General features: G+C 38.0%; 1 protein-coding gene and 1 pseudogene across 2 annotated transcripts in view; one reads left to right on the forward strand and one right to left on the reverse strand.

The window, feature by feature from the left end:
• Positions 1-19,787, reverse strand: part of PRKAA2 (protein kinase AMP-activated catalytic subunit alpha 2) — a 70,039-nt gene that overhangs the window by 39,241 nt on the left and 11,011 nt on the right. The window lies entirely within an intron of this gene.
• On the forward strand, positions 16,480-16,829 carry LOC123859566 (acylphosphatase-1-like; annotated as a pseudogene).

Below are 19,787 nucleotides of genomic sequence, written 5' to 3' on the forward strand. Positions count from 1 at the left end.
AATGAAACAATAGTCCTTCTCCTTTCATATAACACATTCATAGTATCCACACTATTAGTAATATCCAAATGAAAAATCCCTCCATCAGAAAACAAATTTGTCAGCCTCCCCTCCTATTTCCCTCAATTACTATTCTAAACATTGATCATTCTCCTCACAACATCTAGTCAACTCATGACTCCTTACAGCAAATTCCCCTTCCATTTCTTGGGAGAAAATGAAGTCCATAGGAGTGATTTCCTCTATCTTCAGGCTTGGTTATATCCACATCTCTCTTTGCTCCAGTCTCAGATGTTTTCACCCTCCTCCTGTTCAAGGCCAATATCATCAACTTGTGGCCTTGAACTCACCCTCACCTCTTCTACACTGTCCTTATACTCAATCATTTTCTTTCCTAATAGCTCCTTTTCCTTAGCCCATCAATATCCTGTCCTGCTCCCAAATCTTCCATTTACCCTGCATCTTCCTTTAGCTTTCAACATTTGTCTCACCAACATTTCTCAAAACAGTAGTGTACATTTATCGTCTGTTCCTCCTCCCTTTTCACCCTCCTAACATTACTGCTCTCTGGCTTCTGCCTCCACTCCTCTACCGAAACCAAAGGGTCACAAAAGACCCATTAATCATCAAGCCATGTATACTTTCCAGTTCTCAGATTACTGCAATAGACAACACTGATTACTCTCCCCTTTTGGTGGCACTTCTCACTCCTGGTTCTTCTACTAACTTTCAGATGGTATGCTTTATGGCTTCCCCCTGTTCTTTAAAGTTTAGGGTCCTCAGGTTTCTAATATATAACCAAAATAGACCCTTAAGTGATCTAGCCCATCTCTCATAGTTTTAATTATCACCCATGTGCCAAGCACTCTGCCCTCTTCTTCAAGTTCAGGTATCTCAGTCCTAGTATTATTCCACAAACACCTCAAATTCAGCATGTTCAGAAGTAAACTCAGCATTCTCTTCCCCTTCCTCCACCAAACCTACGTCCTCAATTTCACTTGATGACACACAGCCTATATGCTAGAAATCAAAGAGATGACAGTATCTCCTAAATATTCTCGGAATCAAGTTTTAAATCATTAAAACAAATACATTAATAACAATGATAGAAGTGACAACGACACTTATTGCTTTATTATTCTAAGTACTAACTACTCTGCTCACTCAGCCGAACAACTCTATGAAGTATTGTCCTCCACTGTAGAAATGAGAAACCTGAGGCACAGAGAAGTAACTCATAGGAGGTGATGCCCTACGAGGTGGCACAACACGTGATCTCAAGCTCCCTCACTTCAATTCACAGGAAGCAAGAAAGATCTACACATTATTATGTGTAGATTATAATAATGCCCCCAGTCAGAACAATGCAACCAGGAAATGGGCTGACCTAGGAAGAACTGAGTTTCTTGTCACTAGAGATTATTTTTACCAAACTTTCTCAAGTAGTAAATTATCATCTCAAAAACTTTAGTGAAGCTCGAAAGGTATTTTACCTACATATAAAACAAACAAATTGGGAACCATCATATCAAGTTCAATCTATCCTAACATTCCAAAATATGTGTCCAGAACTCCAAAAAAATATTACCAATTTCAGGAACTTTTTAAAATTAATTTTTTAAATTCCAGAACAATTTACATACAGTGTTATATTAATTTCAGGTGTACAATAAAGTGATTCAACAATTCTATACATTACTCAGTGCTCATCATAAGTGTACTCTTAATCCCCTTCATCTATTCCACCCAACCACCTACCCTCTTCCCCTCTGGTAACCACCAGTCTGTTCTTTGTATTTAACAGTCTGTTTTGTTCTTTTTTTTTGTTCATTTGTTTCTTAAATTCCACATGAGTGAAATCATATGGTATTTGTCTTTCTCTGACTGACTTCACTTAGCATTGTATGCTCTAGATCTATCCATGTTGTTGCAAATGTCAAGATTTCATTCTTTTCTATGGCTGAATCAATTTCAGGGACTTTCTACTCAATTAAAATAACCTATATGGTTTCTTGATGCTTGGGTAGTTTAGTACTCACCTTTGGGAATTTCAAAACCCCAAACACTTGCCTGCATGGTCTAAAAAATAGGTCTTTCTCCTCAACTCCCAGACAACCTCAATGAAAGTAACCAATGCTGCATCCCCTTGTCAATTAAAAAAAAAAAAAAGAGTTCAATTCCTCCTTCCCCATTTGATAATTGAAACTACTGACTACTGAGAACATATGTGCTCTTTCCAGATCAAAAAGATAAGAGCAAAGACTCTACCAGTCAAACAGATGGATGTTTTGTTTTTAATGCTATATGCTTAAACCAAAAAACAAAGAAACCAGAAAGTGAATGAAATTACTCAAAACAATTTAATGATGAAGTATTACTTTGCCAACAAATTCAATAAAGCTGCAGTATACAAAATATACAAAAATCAGTTGTGTTTCTATACACTAACAATGAACTATCAAAGGAGTTAAGAAAACAATCTCACAATTGTATCAAAAGAATAAAATACTTAAGAATAAATTTAACCACAATGTGGATGGAACTAGAGGGCATTATGCCAAGCGAAATAAGTCAATCAGAGAAAGACATGTATCATATGATCTCACTGATATGAGGAATTTTTAATATCAGGAAACACACAGGTTGCTGGAGTGGTGGGGGGTGGGAGGGATGGGGTGGCTGGGTGATAGACACTGGGGAGGGTATGGGCTATGGTGAGCGCTGTGAATTGTGTAAGACTGTTGAATCACAGACCTGTACCTCTGAAACAAATAATACATTATATGTTAAAAAAAAAAAAAAAAGTAGTAGGAAGGGAAAAATGAAGGTGGGGGACTCAGAGGGGGAGACAAACCATGAGAGACTATGGACTCTGAGAAACAAACTGAGGGTTCTAGGGGAGGGGGGTGGGGTGATGGGTTAGCCTGGTGATGAGACAAACCATGAGAGACTATGGACTCTGAGAAACAAACTGAGGGTTCTTGGGGAGGGGGGTGGGGGCATGGGTTAGCCTGGTGATGGGTATTAAAGAGGGCACGTAGTACATGGAGCACTGGGTGTTATATGCAAACAGTGAATCATGGAACACTACATCAAAAACTAATGATGTAATGTATGGTGATTAACATAATAAAATTAAATTTAAAAAAAAAGAATAAATTTAACCAAGGAGGTGAAAGATCTATACACTGAAAATTATAAGATACTGATAAAGAAGACACAATAGATATACCACGCTCACAGACAGAAGAATTGATAATATTAAAATGTTTCTACAAACAAAGCAACCTACAGATTCAATGCAATCCCCATCAAAACTCTAATAGCATTTTTCAAAGAAACAGAAAAAACAATCCTAAAGTTTATATGGAACCACAAAAGACCCAAAAAGCCAAGGCAATTTTGAGAAAGAACAACAAAGCTAGAAGAATCACACTTCCCAACTTCAAACCATATTACAAAGCTATAGTAATCAAAATAGTCTAATACTGGCATAAAAATAGACACACAGGTCAATGGAATAGGATTGAGAACCTATGAAAACAGGGTATCAGAGAAATACCGGCACTTCCATGTTCACTGCAGCATTATTCACAGCAGCCAAGACATGGAACTACCTAGGTGTCTGTCAATAAATGCATAAAGATGTGATACACACACACATTATTATTCAACCATGAGAAAGAAGAAAGTTCTGTTTGTGACAGCATGGATGGACTTTAAGGCATTATGCCTCTGGCTTATGAAATAAGCCAAATAAAGACAAACACTGCATGGTATTGCTTATATGTGGAATCTTTAAAAAAGTCAAACTTTCTACAAGTTTGTAGAAAAGTGGAGCTTGGTAAAAGTGTACAAACTTTCATCCAGAAGATTAATAAGATCTGAGGATCTAATGTAAAACTTGGTGACTATAGTTGAAAACACTGTACAACTTGGCGCCTGGGTGGCTCAGTCGTTGAGCGTCTGCCTTTGGCTCAGGTCATGGTCCCAGGGTTCTGGGATCAAGCCCCACATTGGGCTCCCTGCTCAGTGGGAAGCCTGTTTCTCCCTCTCCCACTCCCTCTGCTTGTGTTCCTGCTCTTGCTATCTCTCTCTCTAATAAATAAATAAAATCTTTAAAAAAAACAAAAAACAAAACATTGTATAACTTAAATTTGCTAAGAGAATTTAAATGTTCATATATATAAAATATATATCATATATAAAATATATACATGTTTATATTATTTTCATATATATTTTTACATATATAAATAAAACGTGAGATAGGTGTGTTAGATGGGAGAAATCCTTTCACAATGTATACATATATCAAATCATCATGATATACACTAAATATCTTACAATTTCATCAATCATACCTCAATAAATCTGAGAAAACCTTCTAGCTATAAGTATTTTTTTTAAAAAAAAAAGCATGACTTTATGACATCTGAGGAAATAACTGACTCATTTCTCTTTATATCTGAAGACATTTTTCCCCATGAAACACTGGAAAAGAAAGGACATTATCTCTTGAAACAGGGATGCTGATAAGTTAATTGAATATCTGATATCAAGAGTCAAATATATTGAGGGGAGTCCAGCTGGCTCAGTCAGTGGAACCTCCAACTCTTGATCTTGGGGTTGTGAGTTCGAGTACCACGTTGGGTGTGGAGATTGCTTAAAAATAAAATCTTTAAAAAAAAAAGTGTCAAATATATTGTGAACGCCTCTTCTTTTTGCTGAACTATATTAGTCCCTATTGCCTAATAACTTGTTAAATGAATTAGTACTTAGTAATAATTAATTAAATCCAAATTATCTCATCATATTCTACATGAAAGCCAAAGGAATATTCCTAAAATCTTATAAGAAAAACAGATTTAAGACCAAGAATTTCTTCTGTATTATAGCCATAAACTCTTCTAGAGAAGTAACTGGAAAAAAAGGCTTGGATTCATCAGTTTTATTTCCATTAATTTATTCAGTCTAAACACATTTACTGGGTACTTTCCACATGCCAGGACTATGTTGACCAAATATACATGAAAAGAGAGGTTTAACAGGATTCCAAATTTTACAGGGGAAGAAACATCAGCAATAAAGGAGCTAAAATAAATTCTGTATGGTATTAAATCTGTCTGCAGGCTATTAGGAATACCTTCTTTGTAAAGGGAGAACACAGATAAGAAAGAACATTTAAAAAAATGCCAGGGATAGACAAATTTGCCATGATTTATCACGTATTCAGAGTAAATATCCAGATCAATACAAGCAATAAATGGAACAACTATTTAATGAATGCCTAGTATGGTAAGCACTGTACTAAACACTTGAGAAGTGAACAAAGTAGTTCTGTCATACCCAATATTTATCCCACCCTTCCTTCCCAGACATAAAGACTCCCAAATTACACCTGAGCACATGGCTACCCAGAGTAGAGACTGCATCCTAGCATCTCTTTTAACTAGATGTGGCCCTATCACTATATTCTGGTCAATAATATGTAAGCAGAAATGTGCCTCACAAGCTTATTCTTCATCCCCTTCTCCATCCTAAAGCCTGGAATTCCAAAGCCACCATCTTGAACCTTGAGGACAGGGCTAGGCAGGTGGGAGCAACAGCAGAGAGAAGCCCATGCTTTTGATGCCACTGGGTACAACAACATTCTGAACCACCTGCTCAGACTGTTATGAGAGCAAAATACTACCTTGTTTAAGCCACTCTTCTTTTTTTTGAAGATGTCTGCCATTCACAGCTGAAGAGAATTAATTCACTATTTTAGCATTCTTTAAAACTCAAAAGGTTTGAACTTCAAATTTCCAATTTTGCTGAACTACCATCCCTGAACTAATGGAAATAAATTCATAGCCCACACGATTTCTTGGATTAAAGAGTTCTACAAATTTACCACTCATTCGCGTTTCATTTTGCTTTTCCTAAATTACAGCCAAATTATACAAAATACTCTCTAAAGCTATGGAATTTATGGGAAAAAATCCATACTTACACTCTCTATGCTTTTTAGGATTTTACATTTGATAAGGTGAAGAGCCGTCATACAGAAGAATGAAACTGATTTATATTGTTCAAGAAGCAGAACTGGGAATAACTGGGGGACCTGGTGGTTCAGTCAGTTAAGCGTCTGCCTTCGGCTCAGGTCATGATCTCGGGGTCCTGGGATCGAGCCCCCCATTGGGTTCCCCGCTTAGTGGGGAGTTTACTTTTCCTTCTCCCTCTGCTGCTGCCGGAATCCAGCTCCAGCCGGGGTGGGTCTCTCGTAGGAAAGGACGGCGTCGGCGAATGAGGAGACACAGACACAGGGTCAGGTTGCAAGCATCTCCTCCTGACAGCCTCGGAGGAACTTTATTTATATGTTAGGATATTTTTGTTTTTCCAAATCTTAGATCATTTTCTGGATTACAGCCATAGCCTTCTTTCATTTTTCCTTTGTAATGATTAACATGACCTTTACTTATTTCTGCTTATTGGCTTTCGCTAAAACTAAAAAACAGCACGCAAAGAGAAAGGTGCTAGACAGAGCGTGACCGTCTTGCTATTTTGTTCTATAGAAACTAATTCTTCGTGGAATTAGTTTCATTATGATTGCTTAGATAGGCGTAACGAAGATGAGTAGTCACTTTATCATGAAACCCCAGAAATATTCCCACAATTATAAAGATTGCCATAAACAAAATGAAAGAGAATAGCAGGAGCCAGCTGTGGAGTCTCCTGTTTTCAGGATTGTCCCCCATACTTGGGACTTTGTCAAACAGCATGAGTAGCTTGGCTCGCGCCATGCTGCTCCCCTCTGCTTGTGCTGTCCCATTCGTGCTCTCTCTGATAAAATCTTTAAAAAAAAAAAAAAAAAAGTCTTTCAACAGTCAGCTGCTCTAGGAACCGTCTCCATATCTCCCTTTTTCACCACTCCAACCTATACTGAAAATTACCACCCCCCAAAAAATTTCCCAGTTAATATAGCACTGTACCCTGAGTAAAACTTTTTTTTAAAGTCATTTTACTGAGGTTTAAAATTTGCCCCTCATCTAGTACCACGAATTTTTGCAAACATATATGGTCATGTAATTATCACTAAAATCAAATGTAGCTCACTTCCACCATCACATAAAAATTCCATCATACCCTTTCGTAGATAGTCCCTTTCCTCCACCCCAAACCCTGCCAACTATTGATCTGTTTTCTGTTACTATAGTATTTTTCTGAATATTCTATAAATGAAGCCATATAGTATGTAGCCTTTCAACTCTGGCTTCTTTTGGGTTAATGCTTTTGAAATTCATCCACTTTTGTGGATTTTTTCTTTTTGTACATATCAGTTTATTCTACTTTATTTATTTTTAAAGGTTTTATTTATTCATTTGACAGAGAGAGACACAGCAAGAGAGGGAACACAATCAGGGGGAGTGGGAGAGGGAGAAGCAGGCTTCCCGGCCGAGCAGGGACCCCAATGTGGGACTCGATCCCAGGACCCTGGGATCATGATCTGAGCCGAAGGCAGATGCTTAACGACTGAGCCACCCAGGCACCCCAGTTTATTCTATTTTATTGCTGAGTAATGTTCCCTTGTATGTGTATCATACAATTTGTTTATCCATTCACCAGTTGATGGACATATGGACAGTTTCCAGTTTTCGGAGATTATGAATAAGTCTGCTCTTTGTGTTTGTGGTGAGGGTACAGAGGTGAGGCCAATGTGTCTTCATTTCTTTTGGGTAGATTTCTAGGTACTGGATTGCTGGGTTGTATGGTGAAGTTTATATTTGAACTGCCAAACTGTTTCCCAGCATTGTGTACCACTTTGTATTCTCACCAGTGGTATATCTGAGTTCTAGTTCAGGGGTGCCTGGGTGGCTCAGTTGGTTAAACGTCTGCCTTCAGCTCAGGTCAAGATCCCAGAGTCCTGGGATCAAGTCCCACATTGGGCTCTTTGCCTCAGTGGGGAGCCTGCTTCTCTGTCTGCCGCTCCCCCTGCTTATGCTCTCTTTCTCTCTCTGACAAATAAATAAAATCTTAAAAAAAAAAAAAAAAAGTTCTATTTCATTCTTCCCAGCACTTGGTTTGTCAGCATTTTTTTTTTTAGCCATTTTACTAGGTGTGTAGTGACATCTCCTAATTTGCATTTCCCTAATGATTCATGCTGTTGAGCATCTTTTCATGTGTTTATCAGACATCCATATCTCTTATTTAACAAAGTGTCTGTTCGAATCTTTTGCCAATTTTTGAAAGTTTTAAGTTCCAGTTAGTTAACACACAGTGTAATACTAGTTTCAGGTGTACAGTATAGTGATTCAACACTTCCATACATCACCCAACACTCATCAGGACAAGTGCACTCCTTAATCCCCATCACCTATTTAACCTATCCCCCTACCAACCTCCCCAATGCTAACCATCAGCTTGTTCTCTATAGTTAAGAGTCTGTTTCTTGGTTTGCCTTTCTGGTTTTTTCCCCTTTGCTTGTTTGTTTTGTTTCTTAAATTCCACATAGGAGTGAAATCATATACTGAGTATACCTTTTTCGCAGGCTGTGCAACACTAACATTTACTCAATTCTCAGTTCATCTCTCAATGGTAGATGGGAGGGGGCTGGAGGTCAGGTCCCCTGTAGTCTTCATCTATTGCAAGGGACAAAGCTAGTGGCAATAACTAGCAAGCCTGGAAAATGGGGCACAGAGAGGTTAAGGTTTTCCCACAGTTGTTCAGCTATGAAGTGGTAAGGCCAGTATTTAAACCCAGCAGCATATACTGTCCAATACTCAAACAGAAGAAGCTCACCCATTTGTCAGGATTACCATTCGATAGATACCTGCATTAAGTTACAGGTTGAACTAGATCAAGCCTAATTCCCTTTCCCACTCTAAGATTTTTCTAATTATATCCCTAAGTATCATCCCAACACTGAAGGGTTTAAGTCTTTTAAGCAACTCTAGTCTCCTGATGATTTTAGTTGCCATTTCCTGGATGTTTCCCAGCTCTACATTTTTCTGGATGCACAACATGTAGGACTTCATATAACTGTGTTATGTAGTTGTAAATACATGACTGTTTTGTACAAAGATAAAATTAATTTTTCAAATTTCTAGTATTACTCCCAATAAAGTCTAGCATTTTTTACAAGCACAGGCCCTACAATTTCATCAAGTATAATGGGAAACACTCGTTTCCTATATATTCCATATTAATTCATAGTAACTACTTCCTCATTCAATTTTAATATGTAAGATTATTACTATATCTAGTAAAACAAAGAAAAGGAACAATTACAAAACAAAGTATTATTTTAGGTCTGAATTATGATCTATTTCTCTGCTAGGCTCATACAAAAGCAAAGGGTTGTCACAAATGTCCCTCTGCTGTAAAGGTCGTGAACATATTACATAATAATTTGAAGTATGTCAGCAAAGACAAAGCTTCAGTCCATGAAAAATTTATTTAATTTTATATGCTTCACAGGCCCAATAGCTACATGTGATATTTCCTATTCCTATACAAAGTCCCTGACCTATGTACAAAATTTGTAGGTTTCTTTTTTGGCACTTGAAAAGTATTACCTCATTGGAACATGGCATGTGTAGTGCTATGCTCCCACAAAATTATTAGCCTAAACAAAGAAAATCAAGTCTATCACCATGTTACTGAGTATAGCTGACGAAGTTTCCTAAAATTTTCAGGGTGCATTTGGGATGACTGGACTTAAAATTTAGGCTACAAAAATGTACACTAAATCCCTCAGGAGGGTCTCTAAGTGAAAGCAAAGGAGAGGGGCGCCTGGGTGGCTCAGCTGGTTAAGCGTCTGCCTTTGGCTCAGGTCATGATCCCAGGGTCCTGGGATCGATCCCCGCATCGGGCTCCCTGCTCCACGGGAAGCCTGCTTCTCCCTCTCCCACTCCCCCTGATTGTGTTCCCTCTCTTGCTGTGTCTCTCTCTGTCAAATAAATAAATAAAATCTTTAAAAAAAAAAAAAAAAGAAAGAAAGAAAGCACAGGAGAGACTACAAAAGAGATGGGCATCATTCTTCAACATGACTACAGGATTTTTTTTTTTTAAGATATTATTTATTTGACAGAGAGAGAGAGACAGAGAGCACAAGCAGGGGGAGCAGCAGACGGAGAGAGAGAAGCAGGCTCTCTGCTGAGCAGGGTCCCTGATGCGGGGCTTGATCCCAGGACTCCGGGATCATGAACTGTGCCAAAGGCAGATGCTTAACTGCTGAGCCATCCAGGTGCCCCATGACTACAGGATTTAATTGCAATCCCGGTCTTCCTCAGAAGCAAGCACAAACTTCAGATAGCAAGCTCCTGTGTGATATCTAGTGGGGGTTATTTGAGGATAGTTAATGGTTCTTTCCTACTAATGTGAGGACAACTAGCAGCTATATGTCTATATATATGCACACATGCTAAATATTTTTACATACTTCATTTTAACCTTATAACAACCCCATGAGGAAATTTTATAGGAAACTGAGGCTTACAGACATTAAAATGACGTAATGAACAAATCAGTATTTAAGGGGCACCTGGGTGGCTCAGTCAATTACGCAGCTGCCTTCGGCTCAGGTCATGATCTCAGGGTACTGGGATCGAGCCCCGCGTCGAGCTCTCTGCTCAGCTGGGAGTCTGCTTCTCCCTCTCCCTCTGCCCCCCCAACTTCTTGTGCTCTGTGTGTGTGTGTGTCTCAAATAAATAAAATCTTTCTTAAAAATCCGTATTTAAATCCAAGTCTGTCTGATTCTAAAACCTAGTTCATAACGATTATATATTGATTACAGAGCACACTGCGTCCCATGATTACCCAACAGATTTCACTCATGTCTAAAATAATACTATTATGTTAGAAGTATTATAGAATCTATACACTATATGTAATAATGACTTGGGGTTGGGTGCAGTGGGACTCAGAATTCCAAGTCGAGATGCTAGGGACATAGTCTTCTAGTTAGAGTGGGATTTTTTATCACCCTAGCTATAAGATTCCTTTCATGGCTCTAACGATCTTACCGTGAGACCCTGAAACTGGCCCTAGGTTTAAGAAGCAAGGGGGAAACTTGGGGATACATTATGAAATATTCAGTAGCAAGAAAGATTAATCTTCTGTATACCCTCCAGGTGCAGGTAAGGCAAAACGACTGAAATAAAAAGCAAAGGGAAGATTCAAGAACTTTTCATAATGGTGTTGGACAGAAGTTCTGGGAGACAGGTCAATTTATGGTACCACACAATATGAAGGTTCCACTGATACTAGGAAGCTAGAACGTATCCTAGTATGTTCTGTGCACTTAGTTGGAAAATTGGAATTAGGAGGTATTTTGAATGATTAATAGTGGAGGCTTCATTTAGCTTCATAGATACACATAGAGTATTTATGTAGTACACAGTTAGGCATCTGCGTACCTTTCCAGTATCATCTTTCACCATTCCCTCACCTCAAATGGTATACTTTGGTCATTCAGAACCATTTTGAATTCCCCATCAGGGCTGTGCTTTCTCTCATCTCCAAGGCTAATATATCTAGCCCATGATAAGCGTTCAGTAAATTTCAGTAGAATTTTATTGAGTACAGTAAATGAATTCAGTTAAACATATGAACCATTTGTGTCCTTGATTACCAATCTCCAATGTTTCACTTACCCAAGTTTCATTTGTCTTTTGGAGTTTACCTCAAGTACTATTCCAGTAAGGATTCCCTAAACACCACCCCCATTCCCCCCATCATTCCAACAATTCAACTGTCTGGATCAAAGGACCCTCCAATGTACAACCACAGCTCCTCTTCGTGATGGCACTTAACATCAAATGCTGTAATTACCTATTTGGTTGTTGTTATTGATCTCCCTCTTTAAACCAATCAGCTCCTTCATAGCGGGGTTTGTGTCTCATTTATCTTTGTATCCCCAGCATCTGGCACAGTGCCTGACATATAACTGATGTTCAGTAACTACTTTCTGTATGGATGGAATGCATGACTGACATTAATATTTGGTTGTTTGAACATATAATTTATGTTTCATACACTACTCATATTGCAGCTTTAGAATTTGAGAGGGGAATTCAAACTGGGTGTGCTAATCTCTCATATCTGAGAAAAAACAACAAATACCTGTCAGAGAAAAAGTATTATCTATATATTTTAAGTCCAAGGGAATCCCTTGTGGTATTACATTCCAGGAGTTCCTAGATGTGGAAAAGTATTGGTAGAAGAAGAAATAACCATCAGCACCAGGACTGCAATTTACTTAAAGTCTAGGCATTTCAAAAGAAATCAAATGTCTTCCAGGAAAATAAACTTGGAAAAGAGGAGTTGTAGCTAGTCAATAAACACATGAAAAGGTGCTCAGTATTTTTAGTCACCAAGGAAATGTAAATTAAAACCACAATATAATACAATATCACAACATGCCCACCCAGCAACAATTAAAAAACAGGTAATACCAAGCCCTGGTGAAAATACAGAGTAACCGGAACTTTTCTATTGCTGGTGGGAATATAAATTACTGCAAACACCTGGGAAAAGTGTAAATTGGTGCAGAACACGCAGTAACTACTAAAACTGAACATGTATACTCTGACTCAGTGATCCACTCCTAAGTATATAACGAGCAGAAATGTATAGAGTTCTCAAGTGCTTTGAGATCTTTATAAAAAGCTCTCTATTCTGCTGGTCCATGGACTTAGGCTTTCATCAGCAAAGATCTAAGAAATGGAAGGAAAAGTACAGGGTGCTGAGGAAAGGAACCAGAGTGGATCTCCAAAAGCAGGGTGAAAGGAGCAGACAAGTTTGGGGCTCAGGAAGTAGAGCAATTTGGAGAAAGGTGGCTATGATATCAACAGGAAGAAAGGTATTTCTCAAAGGCATATGATAATAATAATAATGAGTGCTTACAGCATACTGGGCACTTTGTATGTATGTGTGTGCCTACATGTATATTAAGTACTTTATATATATTTTCTTTTTTTTTTAAAGATTTTATTTATTCATTTGAGACACAGAGATAGAGAGAGAGCGAACATGAGCAGGGAGAGAGGCAGAGGGAGAGGGAGAAGCAGGCTCCCCACTGAACAGGGAGCCCAATGTGGGGCTCAATCCCAGGACCCGGAGATCATGACTTGAGCCGAAAGCAGAGGCTTAACTAACTGAGCCACCCAGGCGCCCCACTTTATATACGTTTTCTTATTTAAATGCTATAAGGACCTTTGTGGGGAAAACTGAGGATCACAGAACTTAAGAAATTTACCAAATTCATATTAAGAAATTAATGTTAGAATTGTGATTCAAGTATCTTGCTATCTCCAAAGATGTTCTCAAGGGGCAGAGTTTGCTCCTTTCTCATTTTTCAAGAGTTCTGTTTTTTAAAGAGTTCTGTTGCCACTGGCAAAATGACTGGAAACAGCACTTGGACTAAAAAAAAAAAAAAAACAACAAAATCCTTTTATCAAAGACATACCATATATTCCAAATAAAACTTGATTCTTTCTAATAAAACTTGATTTTTTTAAACCAAAAGTTATACTCCAGAAAAAAGAGATTCTTCTCAAATTCAAGGTCTCATAAACCTTTCATATTTAGAAAGGTTATTTCTAAATTATTTTGAACAAATGACTACGTACAAAAGACACATTTGCCTAAACATGTATCAATCATTAGCTGAGAAAAAACACTTGACCAAATTAGTAAACAACAAAAAGGATATTTCTCAAGGATATGATGACAATTATTCCTGAACAGTGATTTCATACTTAAAATATAGACTATCATCTTAAATAAGCCTTATAAAAGATTTTTTAAAAAGCAGTATACTGTGTGTTTACAACATTGTGAAGTTCCTAAGTGTAACTCTACAAGACAAATGAAAAAACCCAAAGCTCTAATATTATGTTAGTGGGTACCTGTTATAGTATTGTTCACAGACTCAAAATAACTTAAATAAAAATGAATAGGTACTCTAGAAAACTATAGTTGATGATTCAAAAAGTAGCCGTAGTGGGACACCTGGGTGGCTCAGTCTGTTAAGCGGCTGCCTTCGGCTCAGGTCATGATCCCAGAGTCCTGGAATCGAGTCCTGAATCGGGCTCCTTGCTCAGCGGGGAGCCTGCTTCTCCCTCTCCCTGCCACTCCCCCTGCTTGTGTTCTCTCTAACAAATAAATAAAATCTTTAAAAGAAAGAAAAAAGTAGCCCTAATAATGACAAAAATCTGAAAAGTAGGAAAAAACAGTATTTCTAAAATATTTATATGATTTTGAATGTTATCTATACAGTAATATATCATGAATAGAAAAAAAGACACGTATAAGAATGTGTAAAGCAGCATTATTCATAATAACCAAAATGTAAGAACTACCCACAGGCCCGTCAATATCAGAATAGATAAAAAGGGGCGCCTTGGTGGCTCAGTGGGTTAAGCATATGACTCTTGATCTCAGCTCAGGTTGTGATCTCAGGGTCGTGAGTTCAAGCTCCGCAGTGGCTCCACACTAGGTGTGGAGCCTTCTTAAAAAAAAAAAAAAAAAAAAGAATGGATAAATAATGGTATAGTCTTAATGTAATAATATACAGCAATGAGAATTAACAAATTACAATTATATGCTGCAACTTGCAACAGACATAAGCTCAAGTGAAAGAAGCCAGGCACAAATAGAACTGTTTCTACGGGAGCACCTGGGTGGCTCAGTCCTTTAAGCGTCTGCCTTTGGCTTAGGTCATGATCCCAAGGTCCTAGGATCGAGCCCCACATTGGGCTCTCTGCTCAGTGAGGAGCCTGCTTCTCCCTCTCCCTCTGCTGCTCCCCCTGCTTGTACTTTCTGTCAAATAAATAAAATGTTAAAAACAAAAAACAAAAAACACCTGTTTCTACAAAGTTTAAAAATAGGTGAAACTAATCGGATAGTAGTTACCCTTGGTGGGGGTGGAAGATGGAAATAGTAACTAAAATGGGGCCCAAATTGGGGGTTTGTGGGATGCTGATCATTTTGTGTCTTTAGTGGTTGTATGTGCTTGTTTAGCTTGTGAATATCCATTGAGGATTTAGGTAAAAAAAAAAAAAATCACTTAGAATGTATGTACCTCTTTGTATGTGTAGTAGAGCTTAATAAAAAAGTTAAGGAAGAATGTCTGGATGACACTGTATCCATACTTAGGCTATGACAGGTCCCAGAGGCACCACATGTGTCAGCAAGCAGGGTCCCGGCAGGCAACAGCCACCCCTACTCAACTGCACCAAGAGCTTTCCCTCTGGAGTCAGGAGAGACTTCTGAGGCACAGATGTTCTGACCTCTACCATCTCCAGACTTCTGCCAAAATAACACAAGGCTCCTTTCTTCTTCACCCATGGTGAAACAAAACACAGACTCATTGCTTTTCTCCAAATTTCCTTTCCCCGAAAGCCCTTTAAAGTTCTCTAAAGGATAGTTCTGAACAGGAAGCAAAAAGACTTTATTCCTTTTTATCTACCACTGATTAAACAAGTACTACTAAGTGCTTTATATATCTTATTTAATTCCTGGAACTCTACAAATATTATTACACCCAGTTTACAGATGAAGAAATTAGGAATTAGACAACAGTGAGTGGCAAGATGCTATACCTGCCTGCAGTGCCCAAGCTCAAAATTCACACTATTTTACCTCCCAACAACCAGCCTCTCTTGATTATAACAGGAGTGCTTACTGCATGTTAATCCTTTTATCTCCAGCACTTGAGTTGAGAAATTAGGGCCCTGAAGGGATGAAGCCTAACAGCGATAGGCTAAGGAAGGAGGGACAAAGGATGAGAAGAATCAAGTAAGAAAAATTGCTGTGTTCAGTCAAAATGCAGACTGGAGTAGGGCTGTAGCCTTTGCTGTGGATCAGACAGACTAAAGGTATTCATCAAGAGCTGCCAAATGTCAAGAAAATAAAACACGGACTGAAACCGTCCCATAATACAGTATGTAACATGCACTCTATTTTTATTGAGAGAACAAACCCATATCCTTGAAGATCTTTTTCTCCTAGTTGTTTTTACCCTGTTGGTCTGAGCATCCATTTGTTCATTCATTCACTTGACAAATATTTTCTGAGTACCTAAGTGTACTAGGGATTCCTCCAAATGCTGAAAAAACAGGTATAAATGGAACTTACATTCAGGTGGAGAATATAAACAATAAACATGTAATGGTAATATAATGGAGAACGATGAAAATACAGTATGAGTGACAGGGTGGAGGTGGGAAAATGTGCTATTTTAAATAGATCAGGAAAGCCTAAAGATGTGAATTTTTGGCAAAGACTTGTTCTTCAGCTTACCTGTTTGAGAAGTGATTACATAACATGTTGTATTCAGCTTCATTTTTAAAACTTACGTTTATACTGGCTTTACACTGTAAAAATGTTAAAGTATTTTTCAGTAGAGCTTACTTAAACAGCGAAGTAAATGACGGCGTGCTGGTCGCCGGTGTAGTCACAGGCGCCCGAGAGGAGGACGAGGAGGGTGTGGGCATGAACATGGCAGAAGGTGATATCCCTGATATCAGTGGATTATGAAATTTTTGGGAAGGTCCAAGGGGTCTTTTTCCACAAGTACACTCAGGCTGAGGGTAAAAAGCTGGGATTGGTTGGCTGGGTCCAGAACACTGACCAGGGCACAGTGCAAGGACAACTGCAAGGTCCCATCTCCAAAGTGCATCATATGCAGGAATGGCTTGAGACAAGAGGAAGTCCCAAATCACACATTGACAGAGCAAACTTCAGGAATGAGAAAATCATTGTAAAGTTGGATTACTCAGATTTCCAGATTGTGAAATAATGACCTGAATTTAAATTTTCTAAGATAAACTCACTGGTTTTGTTTTTATTGTTAACAGTCTGTGTTCAGTATTAGAATTGATTCAGTAAGTTATGTTAGTATCAGGTATTTGAATATTACTGTATATTATATGATAGAAAGATGACAAACTCTACACAATTCTAAATAAATAAAAATACATTAGAACCTTCTGGAAAAAAAAAAAGTAAATGACTTAGCATTCCAAAACAAAATGAGAACCAAACTACTTTTTATCTCTAGGGCCTTTAGGTTTTTATTTCAGTGGTTACCCTAGAGATTACAACAAGCATCTCCGGCTTACCAGAAATCTAGTATAAATTAGTATCTTTACCATTTCCTAGATAATCAATGACTTCAGAACACTAGCTCTATGTTTCCTCTCCCATTTTTTCTGTTGTTGTATTTTATTCTTATATTTTATATCTCACAAGACTATTTTGTATAGTCAGTATCTATATAGTTACCCACATATTTGCCCTTTGTAATGCTCTTCATTTCCTCCTGCTTCCATCTGGGAAAGCATCGTTTTCTTTCTGCCTGAAAGAATCCCCTTTGATGCTCCCTTTACTGTGGGTCTGCGGGTGACAAATTCTCTCAAATTATGCTTATCTGAAATATATTTTGCCTTTATTTTTGAAGGATATTTTTGTTGGGTACAAAATTATAGGCTGGTGGTTCATTTCTTTCACCTCTCTGAAGATATCATTCTACTGTTTCCTTGCTTGTTGAGAAAATTGGTTTATTGTTCCTTTGAAGATGGTATCTCCTGGCTACTTTTAAGATTTTCTCTTAACATCTTCTCTCATTTCTGCATAGACAGATGCAGTCCATTCCAGGATAGGAAAGCCTCAAGCAAAGGGAACCAGTTTTGAGCAGTTTTCAAATGATGAACCTAGGAATTATTTTCCTGTATTTATTCAGCTTGGGGTTCATAGAGCTCTGACTCTGTGGCTTGACATGCTTATCAGTTCTGGAAAACTTTCTGCTATTATGTCTTAAAAAATACTGCTTCTGCCCCATTCCCTCTCTCCTCCCTCTGGAACTGCATAGTGTCCACTCTATATAATCATCAGTAGTCTTGGGTTCAAAATAACATTCATGTTCACAGGACACAATAGGTAGTGATCTAACACCAGTTTTACTTAGTTTTTTTTAGAAAGATTTAGGACTAGAAACACAGCTTATCAGTAGGCCAAATCAAACACATCTTTGTCGGTTCTTAAAACTAATCCCTGCTTCCCTAACCCCACATCACACACACAGAGTAGGTTGTGGGGGATGACACTCACATGAATGGATACAATCTATTCCAGCATTTGTATGTCTCAAACAGTAACCACATCAAATAACTGCCCATTCATGCAGCTTTTAAGCCTCCCACAGGGGGTGCATTGAGTTAGAAGAGACATCATAAAGGGAAGCTGGAATACCTTTTTCTGTACAAGTTTTATGCTGGTGAAACAATGAAGTAATAATATAGTTCCTTGGAGAATTACATGTCCCTTCGGAGACCTCTCAGTCCAGATGTAATTCAATAGTCACAGGTCGTTTTCAAAATAAATACTGGTATTACGGTAACAGAACTGAGAAATCACATTTATCTTGGTATATGTTAAGAGAAACTATATCAAAAGAAGGTAAACCTGAGGTCATCTTTCCACAGGAAAAAAAAAAGTCCTAAGCCTACAAGGATCTTTTTACCTACAGGTTCCAATAATACATGTTAGACTTTTCACTGTTTTTCTATAGGTCTCTTACACGTTCTATCATTTTGTCTCCCTATGCTTCAGTCAGGATATTTCTTCTGACCTATCTTCTAGTTCACCAATTCTTTCTTCAACAGAATCTAATCTGCTGTTAAAGCATCCATGGAGTCCTAACTCAATTATTATATGTTCCAGTCAAAGAATTCCCTTTGTTTTTTTTTTTTTAGAGATTCCACATCTCTGCTAAAACTCTCCATCTTCAACATACTAATCACAGTTAAAGTGCATGTCTGGTAACTTTAACATGTGAATCACCCATGAGTCTGTTTCTATTATCTTGGCCTTGTCTCCTGGAATGTTCAACATTGTACATGAAAAAACTGTAGAAGCTCCAGCTGATTTGATTTTCCTCCAAAGAATAAAGACAGGAGGCAGATCACCTTAATAAGTGTGCAATTAAGCTGATTCTAAAAAGGATTTCAGTCCTCAGAGGGTTGCAACCAGACACCCAACTGTTTACTAGCAGCTCTCATCCTTAGTAAGCTGTGAACTCCAACAGCTTTCTCCCCAAGACTCAAATTCTGCTTATCTTTTCTGCCTTTCAGCCATTGTTGTTTGGCTTCTTACTTGTACCATAATGACAAATTAGCAAATGGCTCAAACAGAAAAGCCAAACAAAATAACAGACTTACTCCAGTGCATTTTTCTTCTCACTGGAAGATACTGACCACCGAAGTCCTGGCTGACTTCAAACAGATTTTTTACATTTTCTACAGGTTTTTTAATTGTTTTTTTTTTTTTTAATTGTTCTTGACTACAAGGTTGATTTAATACAAGTTCGAGGTCATAGCAGGTGTGGAAATTAATCACATTAGAAAAACTATTTTGGCAATTATAGAATATTAAAGTTAAATACTTTATAAATTATTTATGCCAACTTTCCATTCAAAATTGGAATTTTGTGGGGCACCAGGGTATCTCAGTTGGTTAAGCAACTGCCTTCGGCTCAGGTCATGATCTCCAGGCCCTGGGATCGAGCCCCACATCAGGCTCCCTGCTCAGCAGAGAGTCTGCTTATCCTTCTCCCTCTGCCCTCCACCCCAGTCATGCTTGTACGCATGCACTCTTTCTCAAATAAATAAATCTTTTTTAAGAAATTGAAATTTTGTAATAAGAATTTTGATAACCATCTAGAATCTAAGTAAATATGTCAATGACAGAAATCTAACTGATTTGGAGTACAAGTTGTGCCATCTTTTTTTTTTTTTTTTTTT

The sequence above is a fragment of the Mirounga angustirostris genome, unplaced genomic scaffold (assembly GCF_029215605.1).
Source record: "Mirounga angustirostris isolate CCGP_5_RB_7025 unplaced genomic scaffold, mMirAng1.0.hap1 SCAF_4, whole genome shotgun sequence".
In the NCBI taxonomy this organism is placed as follows: domain Eukaryota; kingdom Metazoa; phylum Chordata; class Mammalia; order Carnivora; family Phocidae; genus Mirounga; species Mirounga angustirostris.